Source organism: Rhinolophus sinicus, chromosome 8 (assembly GCF_057876585.1).
Source record: "Rhinolophus sinicus isolate RSI-liver-muscle chromosome 8, RSI-T2T, whole genome shotgun sequence".
NCBI lineage: Eukaryota > Metazoa > Chordata > Mammalia > Chiroptera > Rhinolophidae > Rhinolophus > Rhinolophus sinicus.
In genome coordinates, this window is record NC_142508.1 from 59,528,690 (window position 1) to 59,545,893 (window position 17,204).

A 17,204-nucleotide genomic window follows, 5' to 3' on the forward strand; every position below is an offset into this window, starting at 1 on the left:
ATATTATATTATATTATATTATACCAGGTCTTATATTAATTTTTTGCTCCAAAAGATGCATTAGAGCTACTGTCCAGCTATTAGAGCTGACTGTCTTATTTTCAAGGAAACATGGTTGATGGTTATAGCAGCTTTATTCATAATTGCCAAAATTTGGAAGCAATAAAGATGTCTTTTAGTAGCTGACTATATAAATAAACTGGTACATCCAGACAATGTACCAAACAGTAAAAAGACAATAAAAAAGAAATGAGCTATTAAGCCATGAAAAGACATGGAGAAAACGTAAACCCATATTACTAACTGATAGAAGCCAATTTGAAAAGGCTACATCCTGTATGAGTCCAACTACATACATGATATTAGGGAAAAGGCAAAACTATGGAGAGAGCAAAAATGTCAGTGGTTGCCAGAGGTTTGGGGGGAGGGATAAGTAGGCAGAGCTTAGAGAATTTTGTGGGGAGGAGGGAGTGAAACTACTCTGTATGATACTATAGTTGCTGACACATGTCATCATACATTTGTCCAAATCCATAGAATGTGCAACACCAAGAGTGAACCATAATATAAACTATGGACTCTGGGTGATGATGTATCAATGCAGGTGCATCAACTGCATTAAAAGTACCACTCTGACTCCATCCTGAATCTGGGGGTAGAAGGCATGGAGGATATCCATGTTATGTTTCCATCGCCCAGGACAAGCCTTATATGTAAAACTCCCTTAATACACTCTTAATGCAATGATGTAGTTGTCAGCCTCTTTCTTTGCTCTCTCAGCCCTAGGAAATTTTATGTAACACTGGTTCAAGATGTTGATAGTGGGAGAGGCTGTGCGCGTGTGCGGACGTGGGTATACGGGAATTCGCTGTACTTTCTGCTCAACTAGGCTATGAACCTAAAACTGTTCTAAAAAATAAAGTCTATTTAAAAGGTAAAAAAGATATATTTGGGGATATTGGAATATTTGTGGCATTTTTCATGATACTACAGAATTAATGTTAATTATTTTACATTTGGTAATTTGCTTGTTTAATTCCCAGAGCATATTTATGCACGAGCATATAAGGATATGCATATCTATATATGTCAGTATTGGACAGAGGTGGGTGCTTCATTTTTTAATAAGATGAAAAAGGTACTGCTCATTGTACTTGACACAAATGAGGTGAAAATGGTAGAAAATATGGATGTAAATAGCACAGTTTTACCAGTTAATAATTGTCTTCATTTGTTTTTAAATATGTATTATTCTTCTGAAGATTCTTTTTACACTTCAAGTTTCATCCTTTTCATGGAATACAAAGTACTTGTTTTATGTCAGTTCTCTGCTGAAATGGGTATAAAACAATGTGTGTTCTTCTTTTGAAGACTATGTATCCAGATTCTAGGAAGAATAAGTTAATCTGCTTCCATTATCTTCATAAATATCTAAAGATTATGATACCTATGAAGTGTCATAATTGTCAAAAGTATAATTGCTCTTAAGAAACCCAAATGTATAAAGAAATCTCTTTGCTTTATGTGTTTGAATGAGTTCAATTTCTCCTTCTCTTCCTCAGCTATAAGGGACACCACACAAGGTCCTGGAATGTTCTCCTGGCAGATGCCATTGTTTGTGTCTACTTCTGTTAATGTCCAGCCCCAAATAATAACTCATTGTCTGAATTCTTGCTTAGACATTTATTTTTCATATCTGAAAATAAGATGCTTTCTTTTTTAATGTTTATTAAACACTAAGGTCAGGATGGGGTTCTGCAATTTGCTGCAGCTGTCATATGCTGCCATAGCCACACAAATTGTAAATCCCCTGACTGATGTTTAGCTGTGACAAAACCTCGTTTTGAAAAATAAGGACACTGCACTATCCCTTTTAACCAGGCTTCAGTGCCCAGGGCCCTAAAACACTTATGGTAAGGAAACCTCTTTTATTATGTTAAAGCTCCCTCACCTCAATCACTGTAGGTGAGAGAAAACCAAAAATCCAGGGTTTGTGTCAATCCATCTTCTTATTCATGAAACATCTAGACTGTGTAAGAAACTGAAACATTAGACAATCCAAACCAAAATGTTAGAATTATATCTGAGTCTTTTTCTCCCAATCCAAGAGTTCAAATGTCTAGTTTGAAATTAAGATAAAAACCTTTAACAAACTGGTGGGATAGGAAAAGGGAGTATCCATTTGAAATTAGGGACTTTCACCATTGAGTGGAAATACAATTGTGTTATTGAAACTCCAAAGAAGGAAATGTAATTTGATCATAATGACTGGTCTCTATAACAAATGTTACCTGTAGATACAAATTCCTATAAATAATATTCATTAGTATTCCAATACTTGTAACAATTTCTGACCTAATCTGTTTTGCCTTCACTACTGCTTACCACTCTTCTTCTCACCTAAGTCTTGCAGCTATCATTTTACATGCCACTATGAAGCAAATTTAAAATATTTGTCCTTGGGTTTCTGGGCCTGAAAGACACTTCCCCTATATTACCACATCAGGTTCCTTCTCATCACTCATATTGCAGCCTAACTATCACCTTTCAAAAGCATGTCATTCCATCTAAAGCAGTTCCCATCCACCACCAGTTATTCTGCTTTTAGTACACTGTTTTATTTACTTAAAAGCACGATAATTTTCACATATAATTTTATCTATTTATTATATAATATACATACTATCAACACAAAATGTGAATTTCGGGAGAGCAAGGACCCAGTCGATTTGTTATACCTCTCACTCAGAACTCTTTATTCTGACAGGCAAATAATACAAAGGAAATATTTGTTAAATAAATAAAATAATTTATAAACATAGTACAGGAGATTTAAAGAAAGGCACATAACAATGTGATTTTTAAAACTTTGCCAAAGAAAAATTAAGGTTACAGCCGACAGTTCTCAGAAGGTGGAAATTAGTAAGGAGAATGAGGGAATTATGGGGCCAATAACAACACCTCTTAAAAGAGGGCATCAAGGAGGCAGGACTGCAGGACCAGTGCTGTAAAGAGCTCAGCAAAACCTCTTCCCAAAAAGCAATGATACAACTGGACAAAATTGACCAAAACAATTATTTCAGTACTCTGGAGATTAACAAGAAGCATATAAAAAAAAAATGAAGAAGAGTTCATTCAAGAAAAACTAGCAAAACTGAAGCGAGAACAGCGGGAGTTTATGGAGTTTTAGCTTGGGGCTGTTTTCATCTGCCCCACTCCTTCCCCCACCGGCTCGCTAAGCAGGAACCAGCAGTTTCCTAGTGGAGGACACTGACTTATTTTGGATCAGAGTGTAGATAAATCCCAAACTCCTGGACATTATCCATAAACAGTAACAATCCTAGTTGCAAGCAAATGGAGAGACTAAAATCACAGCTAGCATGAGGTTGCAATTCTAGTTCAGACAGGCAATAGACTACCAGAGTAGCCAGAAATTTAACAAGGATCTTGGAATGAGACAAAGTTAGTTGTCCCTGATAAGCTCTCGCATATCTCCAGCCACCTGCAAGCCTGTCTGCATGTGCAAAACTGCACAGACACTCCGGATAGACTGGAGAGGGTCCTAGCTATCCAAATATCACTATTTGGATCATGATGCCTCATGTATTCTCAGGAAAAATACAGGGGGACCCAGCAAAAGTAAAAAGCCAGGGTCGACTTATGAACTGCCTAAACTTTGGCTCTGTTCATGCAGCCAGCCCCCGCAATAGGTAAACAAATGAGTGTGTCTGTGTTCCAATCAAATTTTGTTTACATAATAGGTGGTTGGGCCAGATTTGCCCACTATGACATAAAACAGGTCACTGGTCATGGGGGTAGGATGGGGACAGGAGTGAGGGATTATGAAAGGGCACGAGGAAATTTGGGGGGATGATAGAAATAGCAATTATCCTGATTGTGGTGATTGTTTCACAGGTGCATATATATCAAAATCTAATGAATTGTGAATTTTAAATATGTGCAGTTACTTATATGGCAATTATATCCAAATAAAGTTATTAAAAATCAATTAATACATTTTGCCACATTAACAGAATTAGAAAAACCATATGACCATAACAATGGATGCATAAAACTTTTTTGTTTTCAAATTTGACACTTCCTCATGATATAGGATACTCAAAATTCTTGACGCATAGTATATTCAGTAAAAGTAGTTATTATTATGGAAGACAGTGGCATAACAGAAAACTATAATGGGAATAACACTGGCTTTTGAAACAGGTAGGCACTTGTTCAAGTTATTTGCTAACTGTATAAATTAGTGCCAATAATAGTTACCTTACTGGCCTGTTTTAGTCATTGGAATAGCTTATATATTGTGCCCAAAAAATGTATACACATTTTAAGAAAGGAAAAAACTGTATTAAAATTACACTGATGGTAACTACTCTGAGCACCTCTTGTAATTGCAGAAGTCAAATGTGACTTGTATTCATCCTTTGATATCGATATATATTAAGTATTACAATTTTAATACAGTTTCTTCCTTTCTCAAAATGTGTATACATTTTTTTGGCACCCTCTGTATATTGTAGAACTCCTGGCTTTCAGTGTGTAGCCATTACTATTGTTATGGTTTTCTAAATTTAACATTTTAAAATGCATACAGATCCTGGCATGCTATGTCCAGTAGACTCGTCAATAATTAATAAGAATGAGTTAGTTATATTGTAAAACTATTATGTCAATTTTCAATCATACTCTAGAGAGAATAGATAATGAATTTCATGTACTCAAAACACCTTCCACAGTAATCAATCATTTTTGCCATTCTTTATCATTATCCTCTTTTTTTTTTTTTTTGGCTAGACTATGTCAAATTAAATTCCAGACATTACAGCATTTTACTTGTAAATACTTAAATATGCCTGAGATGACATATTTAATAAATATGTCTTAATTAAAGACTTTTAACTGTTAGGACCTTGTATTAGTAGCAATCCTGGTGACAAGCAAATGGGGAGACTAGGTTGCTAGAGCAGCCATAACAAAGTACCACAGATGAGGTGGAGGTAGCTTAAACAACAGAAAGGTTCTCACAATTCTGGAGGCTACATGGCCAACTTCAAGGTGTTGGCAGGGTTGGTTTCCTCTGAGGCCTCTCTACTTTGCCAACTTGATGGCCATCTTCTCCCTGTGGCTTCACATGATCTTCCCTCTATGTGCATCTGTGCCCTAATTTCCTCTTCTTACAAAGACATGAGTTATATTGGAATTAAGCTCACCCTTATGACCTCATTTTACTCTAATTACTTCTTTAAAGGCCCTATCTCCAAATACAGTCACATTCTGATGTACTAGGGGTTAGGACTTCAACACGAACTTTGGGAGGACACAATTTAGCACATAATATACCCATACAATGAGAGAGAATTGTGATGGCCATGGAAATTCGTAGCTCAAATCTCCCTTTACAGATCTCCTGCAGTGAACTACATCATTTGATGGCGGTCTCCAGCTGCTGCACCTTGAGATGCGTTGCAGTGTTTGCACCCAAGCCACACACTCAGCATTGCTCCCTGCCAGTGACTGGGCACAGTGGAGAAACTAGAGCCAGCCATTTCTGCTCTACGTGGATCTCCTATAATGGGCGATCATTGCTCTGGGTCACTTCAACGTCCTGGGTGAGAATTTCTCAGAGCTGCACCATGGTGGGAGTTCCCTTCTACTCCTTCTTCCCTCCCTCTCCACTCCCTCTCTCTTTTCCTTCCCTTTCTCTTCTCACACCTGTAAGACCTGAATCGTGGTCTAAAACTCCCTACTTACACCTGATCTCTCTCCCCCTCTAGGTATTTCCCCCAACAAATCTCATACACATCTAATTCTATCTTGATGTCTACTTCTTGGACACAGTAAGCATACTAATAGTAAAGGCTGAAATCATTAACTAATAAGTAAGTAAATGATTGGTGATGTTGGTAATCAGGTTTCTCACTGTTGGATGGGACATATCAGATAAGCAAGAGCAGGGGGTGGCCTTTGTGGTAATGGAATACAGTGGGAGACACCAATATGAGCTCATGTTTATCTTAATGTACATGCAGATAGTTACATATAAAGTATTTATAGATATGCGTATATACATGGGTTAGTTTACACACACATATATTTCCTTGCTTTGTCAGCTGAGAAGGCCCAGAAAAACAATACTTCAGTAGCAATGAGCATATCTATCACTCAGACCTTGGTTTCTATTGTCATTCTTCAATAACAGGAGCCAGGGCTCCTTGAAGAGATGGTTGGTCCCAGTACTTGGGCAGGATATCTACAAGATGAGCCTGGGGCATCTTGTAGTTCCAGAAAGTAAGGAAGTGCTAAACAAATCAATAAAAACAAATCAAAAATAATATCCATACACACAATAATGGGGGTACGTCAAAGGGACGTAAGAGCCAACATGAAATAGGCCCTAATGGCCAAAGCTAGAATAACTTGAGCAAAAAGTAATGTTGCATTGAATTATAATGCAAAGTAAATATTTACAATTCCATATGGATATAAGTATATGACTGAATAAATAAATGGGAGAGAGAATCTGAGCAGAAGAATTTCAAATAACTCATGGAGATACTCCCCTCTAAAGGAAGTGGAGCGTAACTCCCCACTTTTTAAATGTGGGCTGAGCATAGTGATTTCCTGCCAAAGATACAGTACAGAAAAACGGAGTGGCTTTACAGTGGACAAACTGACAACCACACTTCATCCAGATGATCAAGGTGAGCAGTAAGAGTGATAAGTCATGTTGATAGTATGTACTCTTGATGTGCTATGACAAAAATAGCCCTTTACATCTATGATCGTGCTCTCAAAAACTCAAAGCCCCAGTCTAATCATTAAAAAACAACAACAAAAAAACACCAGACCAATTCCAAATGAAGGATATCCTACAAAACACATAACCAGTACTCCTCAAAATTGTCAAGGTCATCAAAGACAAGGAAAATCTAAGTAACTGTCATCGCCAAGAGGATCCGAAGAAAACCTAGGAATTAAAGGTAAAGTGGCATCCTGGATAGTACCATGGAACAGAAAAAGAACATTAGGTAAAAACTAAGAACAATCTAAATAAAATATGGGCTTTAAATAATGTATTAATATTGGTTAATTAATTATAATAATTATTCCATACCATTTTAAGATGTTAATAATAGCAGAAACAAGATGTGGAATATATGGAAACTTTGTAGTGTTTCGCAGTTTTTTTCTGTACATCTAAAATTGTTGTAAAATAAAAAGTTTACAAAAATCTATAAGACAAAATGCCATGTGGATTATGATTGCAATAACTAATATTTATTTAGCACTTTCCAGGCTACAAAGCACTCTCTACTGCATTAACTCGTTGAATGATAAATCCATTACCTTCCAGGATTTTATGATGAGATCATGGTATGAAGCCTGTCTAAAAAGCACATGAATAAAACATGTAACTGTCATTATTTCAATAAAATCATGTTCTGCTCAGAAAAAGAAAAATGAATCATAAAGGACCTGAAGTTACCAGCACAGCTTTTAATTTCTGGCAAATTTCACATCTTTGCTCTGTGTGTCAAATCTGTTCTGGGTATGTTGGGTTTCTATTTTGCAGATCTCTAGTGATTTTTAACAGCAGTTGTGAATACTTAATGAAATTCATCATGCATTTGCAACAAACTGCTCACCTTTCCCAACCCCAGAGAGAAATGTGGAAGTAGAAGAAAAGAAGCTGGTGATGAATTGTATCCCTCCTCACCAGAGCAGGAAGAAATAATTGACAGGACAGGTGTCTGCCAGAGATCCAGCAAGCAGCACGCTGGTGTTTCAGAGCTGCTCCTCTCCACATGCGTCCTTTTGTTCCTCCTCCCCTCCAGTATCATTCTCCCTGTCATGTCACCTCACTCCTTCCCTTTTCTTTGCTCTATGTGTCACTTTCCCCTTTCCTCTTCATTGTTTTAGACCAATGGAGAAAACTCAGAAAAATCCCCACATCCTACTGAGGCGTGCGTGTGGTATTCAGGAAAAATAGGTGGCTAACTGTAAATTAGAGTATTCAAAGACACTTCTCTGATCCCATAAATGCCCTAAAGCTCTTACTTTTACCAAACTTCTCATTTCCTTATTTCATTTTCCTTTGGACACGTAAGAATCAGGCAGGAACTAAATACAGGAGCAATATCAATGTTTGGGATGATCTCCTACCCAAAATGCAGTGAAGTATTTTGACAGGCCTGTGAGGCAAATGGTACTTTTTTTTACGATAATTCATGATAAGCCTATATAATATGTCAACTTAACTGAAAATCTTCACACAAAATCCAAATACTCTTAATCATAAGACAACAGGATTCAAGGTGAACAGGTTGAGTGAAAGCTCTGACACACACTAGTCACGTGACCTGAGACTCTCCCAGGCTCAGTGTCCTTATTTGTAAAATTGGAATATTAACAGCAGCACTTCAAGGGATCGTGAAATGTAAAGGCAATAATGTGCTTAGAGTACATTGTAAGCACGTACTGAATATTAGGGCAGGAAAAAAAAATCTATTTGGGATGAGAGTAGCATATGCTACCTTGACTCTGGCTTCCAGGTCCACATTGTAGAAAAATAACAAAAATTCATCTTACTCTCAGTATAGTGCATGTTAAATTTTCTTTTCCGGTATGATTTTGAAATAAATATTGAATAGTAGTTTCAATAAATTATGTAGCTTGGTGTTCCTAAGTATAGTCAAAAACATGTAGCAATCACTAATATCTAAACCTTAAATCCGGCACATATTGTTAGAAAGACAAACTCTAACGAAATATGTGTGTGACTTAGAAGTTGAAATTACCAGTGCTCAGCCAATTCTTTGAGAGCAGATCATTTATTTCTGAATCTTTTTAAACCAACCACTGAGCAATAGTCTTAGCATACAAGTTTTCTATATATTTTAAATAAATGAATGAAAGATAAATATATTAAACTGTTACATATTTAGAGACATCTGATAAATATACATAGTATATAAATAATATTAACTTTCATGTTGACTATATGAGAAAAAAAATTTTTTAATCTATGCTCCCCACGTCAAAACAGTTCCTTAGATGCCTCTGTTAGCTACATTTGGACGGCCACCCCATCACCATCACCAAGAAAAAAATTTAGACAAGACCATTGCCACGTCTCAAAGCATCTGATATGGACTCTGCTTCAGAGTTCGAGTTGCTTCAAGTTGTGTGTGCCAATTAAGCACACACAATTCAGTGGTGGGCAAGAACTATACAGCCATTTAGTCTTTTTTCAAGGAATTGTAATGTTTGGAAGAGAAAGAGCAGGACTACCAGGAATAGGTAGGATATTTACTAAAAAGTAAGAAGGGGAACATATAATTTAAGATAATAGGCTAGCTTCCTTTACTCTATTTGTTCACATTAGATTTTAATCTAAAGATACTTCTGATGCTTAATCTCAAAGGAGTAAGGCAATATTTGCATACCCCTTGGCTTCAGAGTGGCATCTCAGAGAAAGGAAATGAATATTATATAGCAACTCATATTCTTTCTCAGACAGAATAGAGACAATTCTTTCCCTACATTCCGTTGGCATGATGAGAAAATTCAGGCATTTATTTCTTTCATTTTCTTTTTTTTTTCCATTTTCTTGATATTGTGGGATAAAAATTCTGATTGTAACTTGTCCTGTGATAGACAGTTACTCCCCCCCCCCCTATTTTCCTCCAAAATGCAAGTAGTTGTTAAGGGACGCTCCTTACATCAGCAAACAAGAAAAGCCTGACACTGTGTCCAACTTCTTAATATAGAAACAATTAATTAGGCAAAATTTGTCACCACTCAGGAAACAATCAAACTTCACAGCATTCACTAAATGACAAGTCACATGGAGCGTGATATTTACAACTCAGCTCACCCGCACAGCTTCCTGAATACATGGAACTGAAAACTACAAACAAACCAATTGGTTCATGGAGAAGCCTTCAACCAGTAAATAAAATGAGAGCTAGAAAAGAGGTCACAGTCAAGTCACAGTAAAGTAGAGTTCCAGATGCCATGGGGATGTGGCTTTTTGACCTGCCACAAACAAAGACTGAAATGTTATTCATTTTCTCCATATTTTTATGTAAATTTAATTTTTATGAAATTGTTGACTTGCTGACCCTGGAGACTGGAATCTCTCTATTAATCTTCAGAGTGAGTTTTAATGATGAACTTCAAACAAACACTTTTTCATTCCCTTAACCTCTCCTTCCATTCAAAATACTACACTGTACCCCTCTTGAATATATTTGCTGGTTAGAAAATGAAGAGAAATATGAATGTTTTCTACTTACTCCCAAAGGAATGAGTGTATGATCCTTAAAAGCCAGATAATTACTCCCTGAACATGTCATGAAAACAATAGTAAATCTAAAAGTCTAATTCTTTCTCATACAATAAGAGCAAAAAAAACTACCCAAAAGATGTAGAGATTGGCAGAAAACAAAGAATCAAAGGTGATTGAAAGAGTTATAATGTAAGACTGCCTTGAGCTTGGCTTGGTTACTTTTCACTTCTAGAAAATTGGATGTTACATTTTTTCAAATGTTCCTTGAGTTTTCAAAACGTCATGGAAGAAGGCAGTAACTGCTTTTAGTTCTCGTTAAAGTTTCTTTAATTCACATGTGGGTTTATGAAAGAAATCGATTTCTGCAGTCAGTTATGTTGGACCAACTTTCCCACTGAGAACAACTGTAATAGCTAGATACATTTTTTTAAAGACTGTTTGAAGGCATCAGAGAGCTATCAGATCAGTAAGGACTTGAGCGGTCAAGAACCCAGGGAGAAAAGCAGAGCAAAGAAGTGAGCTTGATATTTAGAAGTACTTTTACTCTTAAGGTATTTTCTAAGTCCCGAGTAGTGGCAGAAAAACCTAGCATAAAGTGGTGGCTGCAAATCTGTCTTAGTTTGGGTTTTTCCAGAAGCAGACCCTGAGATACAGATCTTAGTAGAAGTAGTTCATTTGGGAGATGCAATAAACGTCAAGAGGGACGTGGGAAATTATGTAGGGAAGGGAAGCAACAAATAAGGGGTATCCCAGTAAGCAGTATACAGAGAATAGCTGTAACTTAACTCTGGAGTAACTCTGGGAAATTGAAAGCAAATACTTCAGACACATCCCACCCAAGGCTTGATGGGTCTGGGGATTTTGTATAACCTTTTTCATCAGGCATTGGTTGAGGGATATTCCTGCGAGAGTTAATTAATTACAGAGCACTTCTAGCCTTCCATGGGTATGGCAGAGTAGCCTTCTACAACAAGTCATGAAGCATGAAGATACAGGTACTGGCAGCTGTCAATTATCTAGAACACACACATATGGTAAACTTTGAGGTACCTGAGAAGGTATTGACAGTATTTGCTACATTCCACCCTTTGTAATGTTCAGAAAACCCACACCCAAGTTAAGGTTGCTCTATCCTGTCATTTCTTTGAGGTCAAATGTTTGAAAAAATTAACATGCACAGGAGTTTTAGTGAACAAGAGACATGCCTCATTGCAGTTCATCCAAAAGTTGCAACTAATATTCACTATCTATCTCTTCTAACGTTCAATCAAGATTCCCCTCATGACTGGCCAGTGCTTCTAATGATCTGAGATAAACTAGATCTTTCTTCTTGAGGGACATCTGGGCCCCTGGGTACCACACTCTTGTTAGCTCATGCGTTCTGCTATTACCCATTTCTGGTAAAATACTAGATAGGAAAACACAATGAACCTCCCTGCCTTCATCATGTAACAGCAACTCTATATCCTTGTAATAGTAATGATTCATTACCAGTGACAATGTAATGACTTCTCAAATGCTTTCTGTGCTCCTATGTGAGAGCCCAGAATGACTAGGGTATAGTTTTATGTTTAGCTTTTGTGGAACTCCTGCTTTGTAGCCTGAAATCCCTCTCCTGGGAATCGAAGCACAGATTCCTCAAGGGAGTCATTGGGAATACAGTGAAAGGGACCACTGCTAGATCTACTCTTGGTCTTTAGGTCCTAGGGGTGCTCATCTCACTTTCAGGGAGTCTGTGGAGTCTCCGATATTTTCATACTATAAGATGCTATTTGCCTTTATCACTTTGTGTTTATCACTGTTGGCAGTTGCACAGATGCATTAGTTCCCAATAATTGTCCATAATCCATATGATATTTTCAGGACCTAGACTAGTTAATTGAATGGAAATATGATAGGGACCACCGACCTTGCACCTTTAAGTCTATAGGGTGACACTAAATCTACCATTTCTCTCAAAATGCGTTATGGCTTCTCATTTAGTCTCTTGACCAGGGGGGAATTTTTTTTTAATTAAAGTTTATTGGGGTGACAATTATTAGTAAAGTTACATAGATTTCAGGTGTACAATTCTGTAATACATGATCTATATATCACATTGTGTGTTCACCACCCAGAGTCAGTTCTCTTTCCATGAACATATATTGGATCCCCTTTACCCTGATCTACCATCCACCTCCCCCTTTACCCTCTGGTAACCACTAAACTATTGTCTGTGTCGATGAGTTTTTGTTTCTTCATTTGTTTGGCTTGTTCTTTTGCTGTTTTCAGTTTTATATCCCACATATCAGTGAAACCGTATGGTTCTCGACTTTTTCTGCCTGACTTCCCATTCTGCATTCCCAATCTGCATTCCCACTAACAGTTATGAGGGTTCCTTTTTCTCCACAGCCCCTCCAACACTTGTTATTGTCTTGTTGATGATAGCCATTCTAACTGGTGTGGGGTGATATCTCATTGTGGTTTTGATTTGCATTTCTCTGATGATTAGTGATGTTGAACACTTCTTGGTATGTCTATTGGCCATTTGTATGTCTTCTTTGGAGAACTGTCTATTCAGGTCCTCTGCCCATTTTGTAATTAGATTATTTGGTTTTTTGTTGTTGAGTTGTATGAGTTCCGTATATATTTTGGATATTAGCCCCTTTTCAGAGGCATTGTTTGCAAAAATATTTTCCTATTCAACTGGTTGCCTCTTTATTTTGTAGGTGGTTTATTTTGCTGTGCAGAAGCTTTTTAGTTTGATGTAGTCCCATTCATTTATTTTAGCTTTTACTTCAGGGAGGAATTTTACGGATTTCCACTTGTTTTTCCCAAACATTTTGGTTCTTTCTCCATAAGTCAAGTAACCAATGTGAGAATTCTGCCAAATTATAAGTATATGTATCCTTATTATGTACAGAGGCACTGGGGAATTTACAAGAGTACACTGATGTACCACTGGATTCACAGTGAGGCAGACTTAGGCCAGGGCTCCATGTATCACCTGACCTCCATATTTCTCTCCCTAGCAGGAGTGCCACAGGGCATTTTTTAGTCTCCTGGGATTACGGTAATCTCAGACCCTCAGATGAGGACTTGAGCAAGTGGTTTATGTGGGAGTGAAAGAAACACTAACGTGGAGGAAGTGGTGCAGGCAAGGGAAGACATTTTTATTAAAAGATACACTACTTTTATTAAAAGATACACTATTAAAGTAGCTAATTCCATAGGGGAAACTTAGGGTGCAAATATGGTATAAAGCACATGTTCCAGAATTATCCCACCAAAGGGTGGGGAACCGTTAAGAATTAGACACCTATAACTGCCAGTCATTAGTTAAAGACTGCTTTGACGGATTTTAAATTCCTGAGCATTTTTAGCACTACCACATGCACAGCTAGAGCAGCCTTCCAGAAAAATCCACGGGGCACATACATGCAGATCTAGTAAAAGCTCTACAACACGGCTCCAAAATCTGAGGAAACTTGCAGAGATTTCCACATTTTCTGGGAAATGGAAAATTCAATACACGCCAAGCCATAAATCTTAAAATCAGCTAGAGAAAAGAGACACATCACCCTTAAAGGAACAACAACACTTATAGTTAACACTTGAACAGAAACTATGAAAGCCAGAAATCAATGGAATGGCATCATCAAAGTGCTGAAAGAAAAGTATTTCAACCTAGATACCTATACCTAGGAGCAAACATCCTTCAAAACTGAAGTGAAATGAAAAGAGTTCCAGATAAACAAAACAGAGAATTTGTCACCAGCGGATAAAATATTTTTAAGTGCTAACAGTACTACATGTTCACAAAATATTAGTAAGATGTTAAATATAATCTAAAACATACAGGTATTTAATTGAATATAAAAGTACTAAATATTTCTTAAAAGAAAGCTTATGAGACTGGCTAAAATATAACAAAGCCCAACAATAATATATGCCTTCAATATAAGGATAAAGAAAGGTTCACAGTAAAAGAATAAAAAAATGATATATAATACAAACATTGCCCCAAACTGTATCTATAGCTATATCAATAGGGGGAAAAGTAGATTCCAAGGCAAGAAGATTAATAGAGGAAAAAAATAAAATATTTCATTGTGGTTAAATAATCCATCCACCAGAAAAATTTATGCAAAATATAAAATAGTACATGAAATACAGATGCAAAGTAGATTTTAACATGTTGTTCTCAGTCACTAATAAGTCAATAGTATGAGTAAGGACAGAGAACTTTTGAAGAATAAAATTTTAAATTTTTTATCACATCAACATACCTGGGAAGCCAAAAAATGTATGAAGTGGACATTTTGGTCAACGTTGCTCAAGCAGAAGTTCGCCATAATCAGAAGTGTCTTTATGCTGATGGTAGCCACTTTGAGCACCTGTTGTAATTGCAGAAGTCAAGCATGACTTGTATTCATCTTTTGTTATCAGTATATATTGAACATTACAATTTTAATACAGTTTTCCTTTCTTAAAATGTGTATACACATTTTTGGCACCCTCTGTATATAACACCATCCTCAACAACTGGAGAATACACATACTTCCTAAGATGATGTGGAGCATTTTAAAAATTGATAATATACTAAGCCATTAAGCAAGGCTCAACAAATTTACAAGGACTGAAATCACTTCATGTGTATTTCTAACCAAGTGGAATTAAATTAGAAGCCAACAGCAAAAATATAACTAGAAAATCCCCCAATATTTAAGTTAAAGTTAATATTGCAATGTAATTTTTTAATCAGTTGAGTGTAAATAGGTTAAACATAAATCATATCTAGTCTGCAGGGAAACATTTAAAGATTCTAGGATGGAAATTTATAACCTTGAAAGCATATTTAGAAAAAAAATTAATGCTGATACTCCATGATCTAAGTATCCGAGTAAGTTATCCAGTGAAAGTAAAAGGAATAGTAAAAACAAGATAAAACAACTAATGAAATACAAAGAAAAGCACATATTAGAAAAAAAATTTTAACTAATGAGCTTGAAAAATAATAGTTTAATAATACTGTGTTTCCCCGAAAATAAGACCTAGCTGGACAATCAGCTCTAATGCATCTTTTGGAGCAAAAATTAATACAAGACCTAGTCTTTTACTATATTATATAAGACCCAGTATTATATTATATTATATTATATTATATTATATTATATTATATTATATTATATATTATATTATATTATATTACATTATATTATATTTATTATATCATATTATACCCGATCTTACTGGGTCTTCATTTTTGCTCCAAAAGACGCACTAGAGCTGATTGTCTGGCTAGGTCTTATTTTCGGGGAAACACAGTAGGAAGACTTCCTCCCCAGCCCAAAGTTATTTATTTATTTAAAAGTTTATGGGGGTGACAATGGTTAGTAAAGTTACATGGGTTTCAAGTGTACAATTCTGTAATACATCATCTATATATCACATTGTGTGTTCACCACCCAGAGTCATTTCTCCTTCCATCACCATATATGTGAAAGGAGAGATTAGCATTCCCCTTGACAAGGATGGAAAAGGCCCTCAAGCCTAACAATATGCATAAGGTTAAGGAATTGCCACCTACTTCATTTTAATTTTTTAATTTAAATTTTCATTTGTTTATATTTAGGTACTTGTTTTTTTGTATTATAAAGGAATTTTAGCATTTATTTTGTAACATATTATGGTACAAGAAATGTATGTAACAAATAATTACAAAACACAAGAACAGATAAAACGTACAAGAAATTTTATGTACTGGTAACAAATTTACGATACCTACGCATCATAAAGGCCAAGAACTCCATCGTTGTAAGTTCAACAAAACCGATTATCAGAATTCCAGGGAATTATTTTGCATATGGATATCATTCTTGATTTCTAGAGTTACACTTTTAACTCATAAGCATAAATAAAAGAATTTAAAACATTTATATAGGTACGGAATTAATACTACCCATGTATAATGTACATCCTTATGTTTCCCTCACTACTTTGGGCAAGAAAAAGTGTGCATTATACACAGCAAAATACGGTATTTCTAATGCAACCAAGTGGAAAAACAGCACACACATAACTTTGGATGGAAGAAATCAGACACAAAATAATACATACTCCATTCTTCCATTCAGGCAAAACTAATCTGGCTTTCTTTGGAGGAGGTAGACAGTAGGTGGAGGAGACACAGAAGAACATTTGTGAAAATTTCAAGCTCTATACTTATTATTTGTGCACTTTTCTGTATGTACTTTATAATTTGATAAAAATGACTTTAAAGAAACAGATTAAAATAAATGGGAATTATAACGTTAAAGGTAAGATACAATGTCAAAATGAATCGCAAAAGAAAACAGACAATAATTAGTGTTAGGACTTTGTACTAGAAAGTAAATCTAGTTTCTTGACTCATTATTTAAATAAAGTTTAGAAAATTCTTTGGAAGATCAAATTATTACCATAAAATGAAATGTTATATATTAAATGCAAAAGGAATAAATTGGGGTATTAATTCAGTATATCCACAGGGTATTCTGGATTAAATGAGAAAATCTCAATTATAGAATTTTACTACGAAAAATGGAAAGTTTGCATGCTTGATGGACTGTGTATTTGCATTAATGAACTTAAGACTGGTTTGGCTTATCACCAATTGGAAGTACCAGCAACTCCTCAAATAATTTTAACCCCAATTAAATGTCTTATCTTTTCCCCAAAGCTGCTTATGCTTCTCTGTTTCTAGTTGCTATAAATGACAGCCTAGTCTCTTAATCATTTACATTTAAAACCTCAGTACTATCCTTGACACTGCCTTCTTTCTTCTATTGATCCTTTAGCCTTATTAACTTTCACATCTATCACAACCTTTACATTCCAGTGACCAACCTCTCATCCAAGTCCACAATTACTCTC

General features: G+C 35.9%; 1 pseudogene; it reads left to right on the forward strand.

Annotated features, from left to right (window-relative positions):
• The first annotated feature begins 15,782 nt into the window (after positions 1-15,782).
• On the forward strand, positions 15,783-15,901 carry LOC141567736 (U6atac minor spliceosomal RNA; annotated as a pseudogene).
• The last annotated feature ends 1,303 nt before the right edge of the window (positions 15,902-17,204 follow it).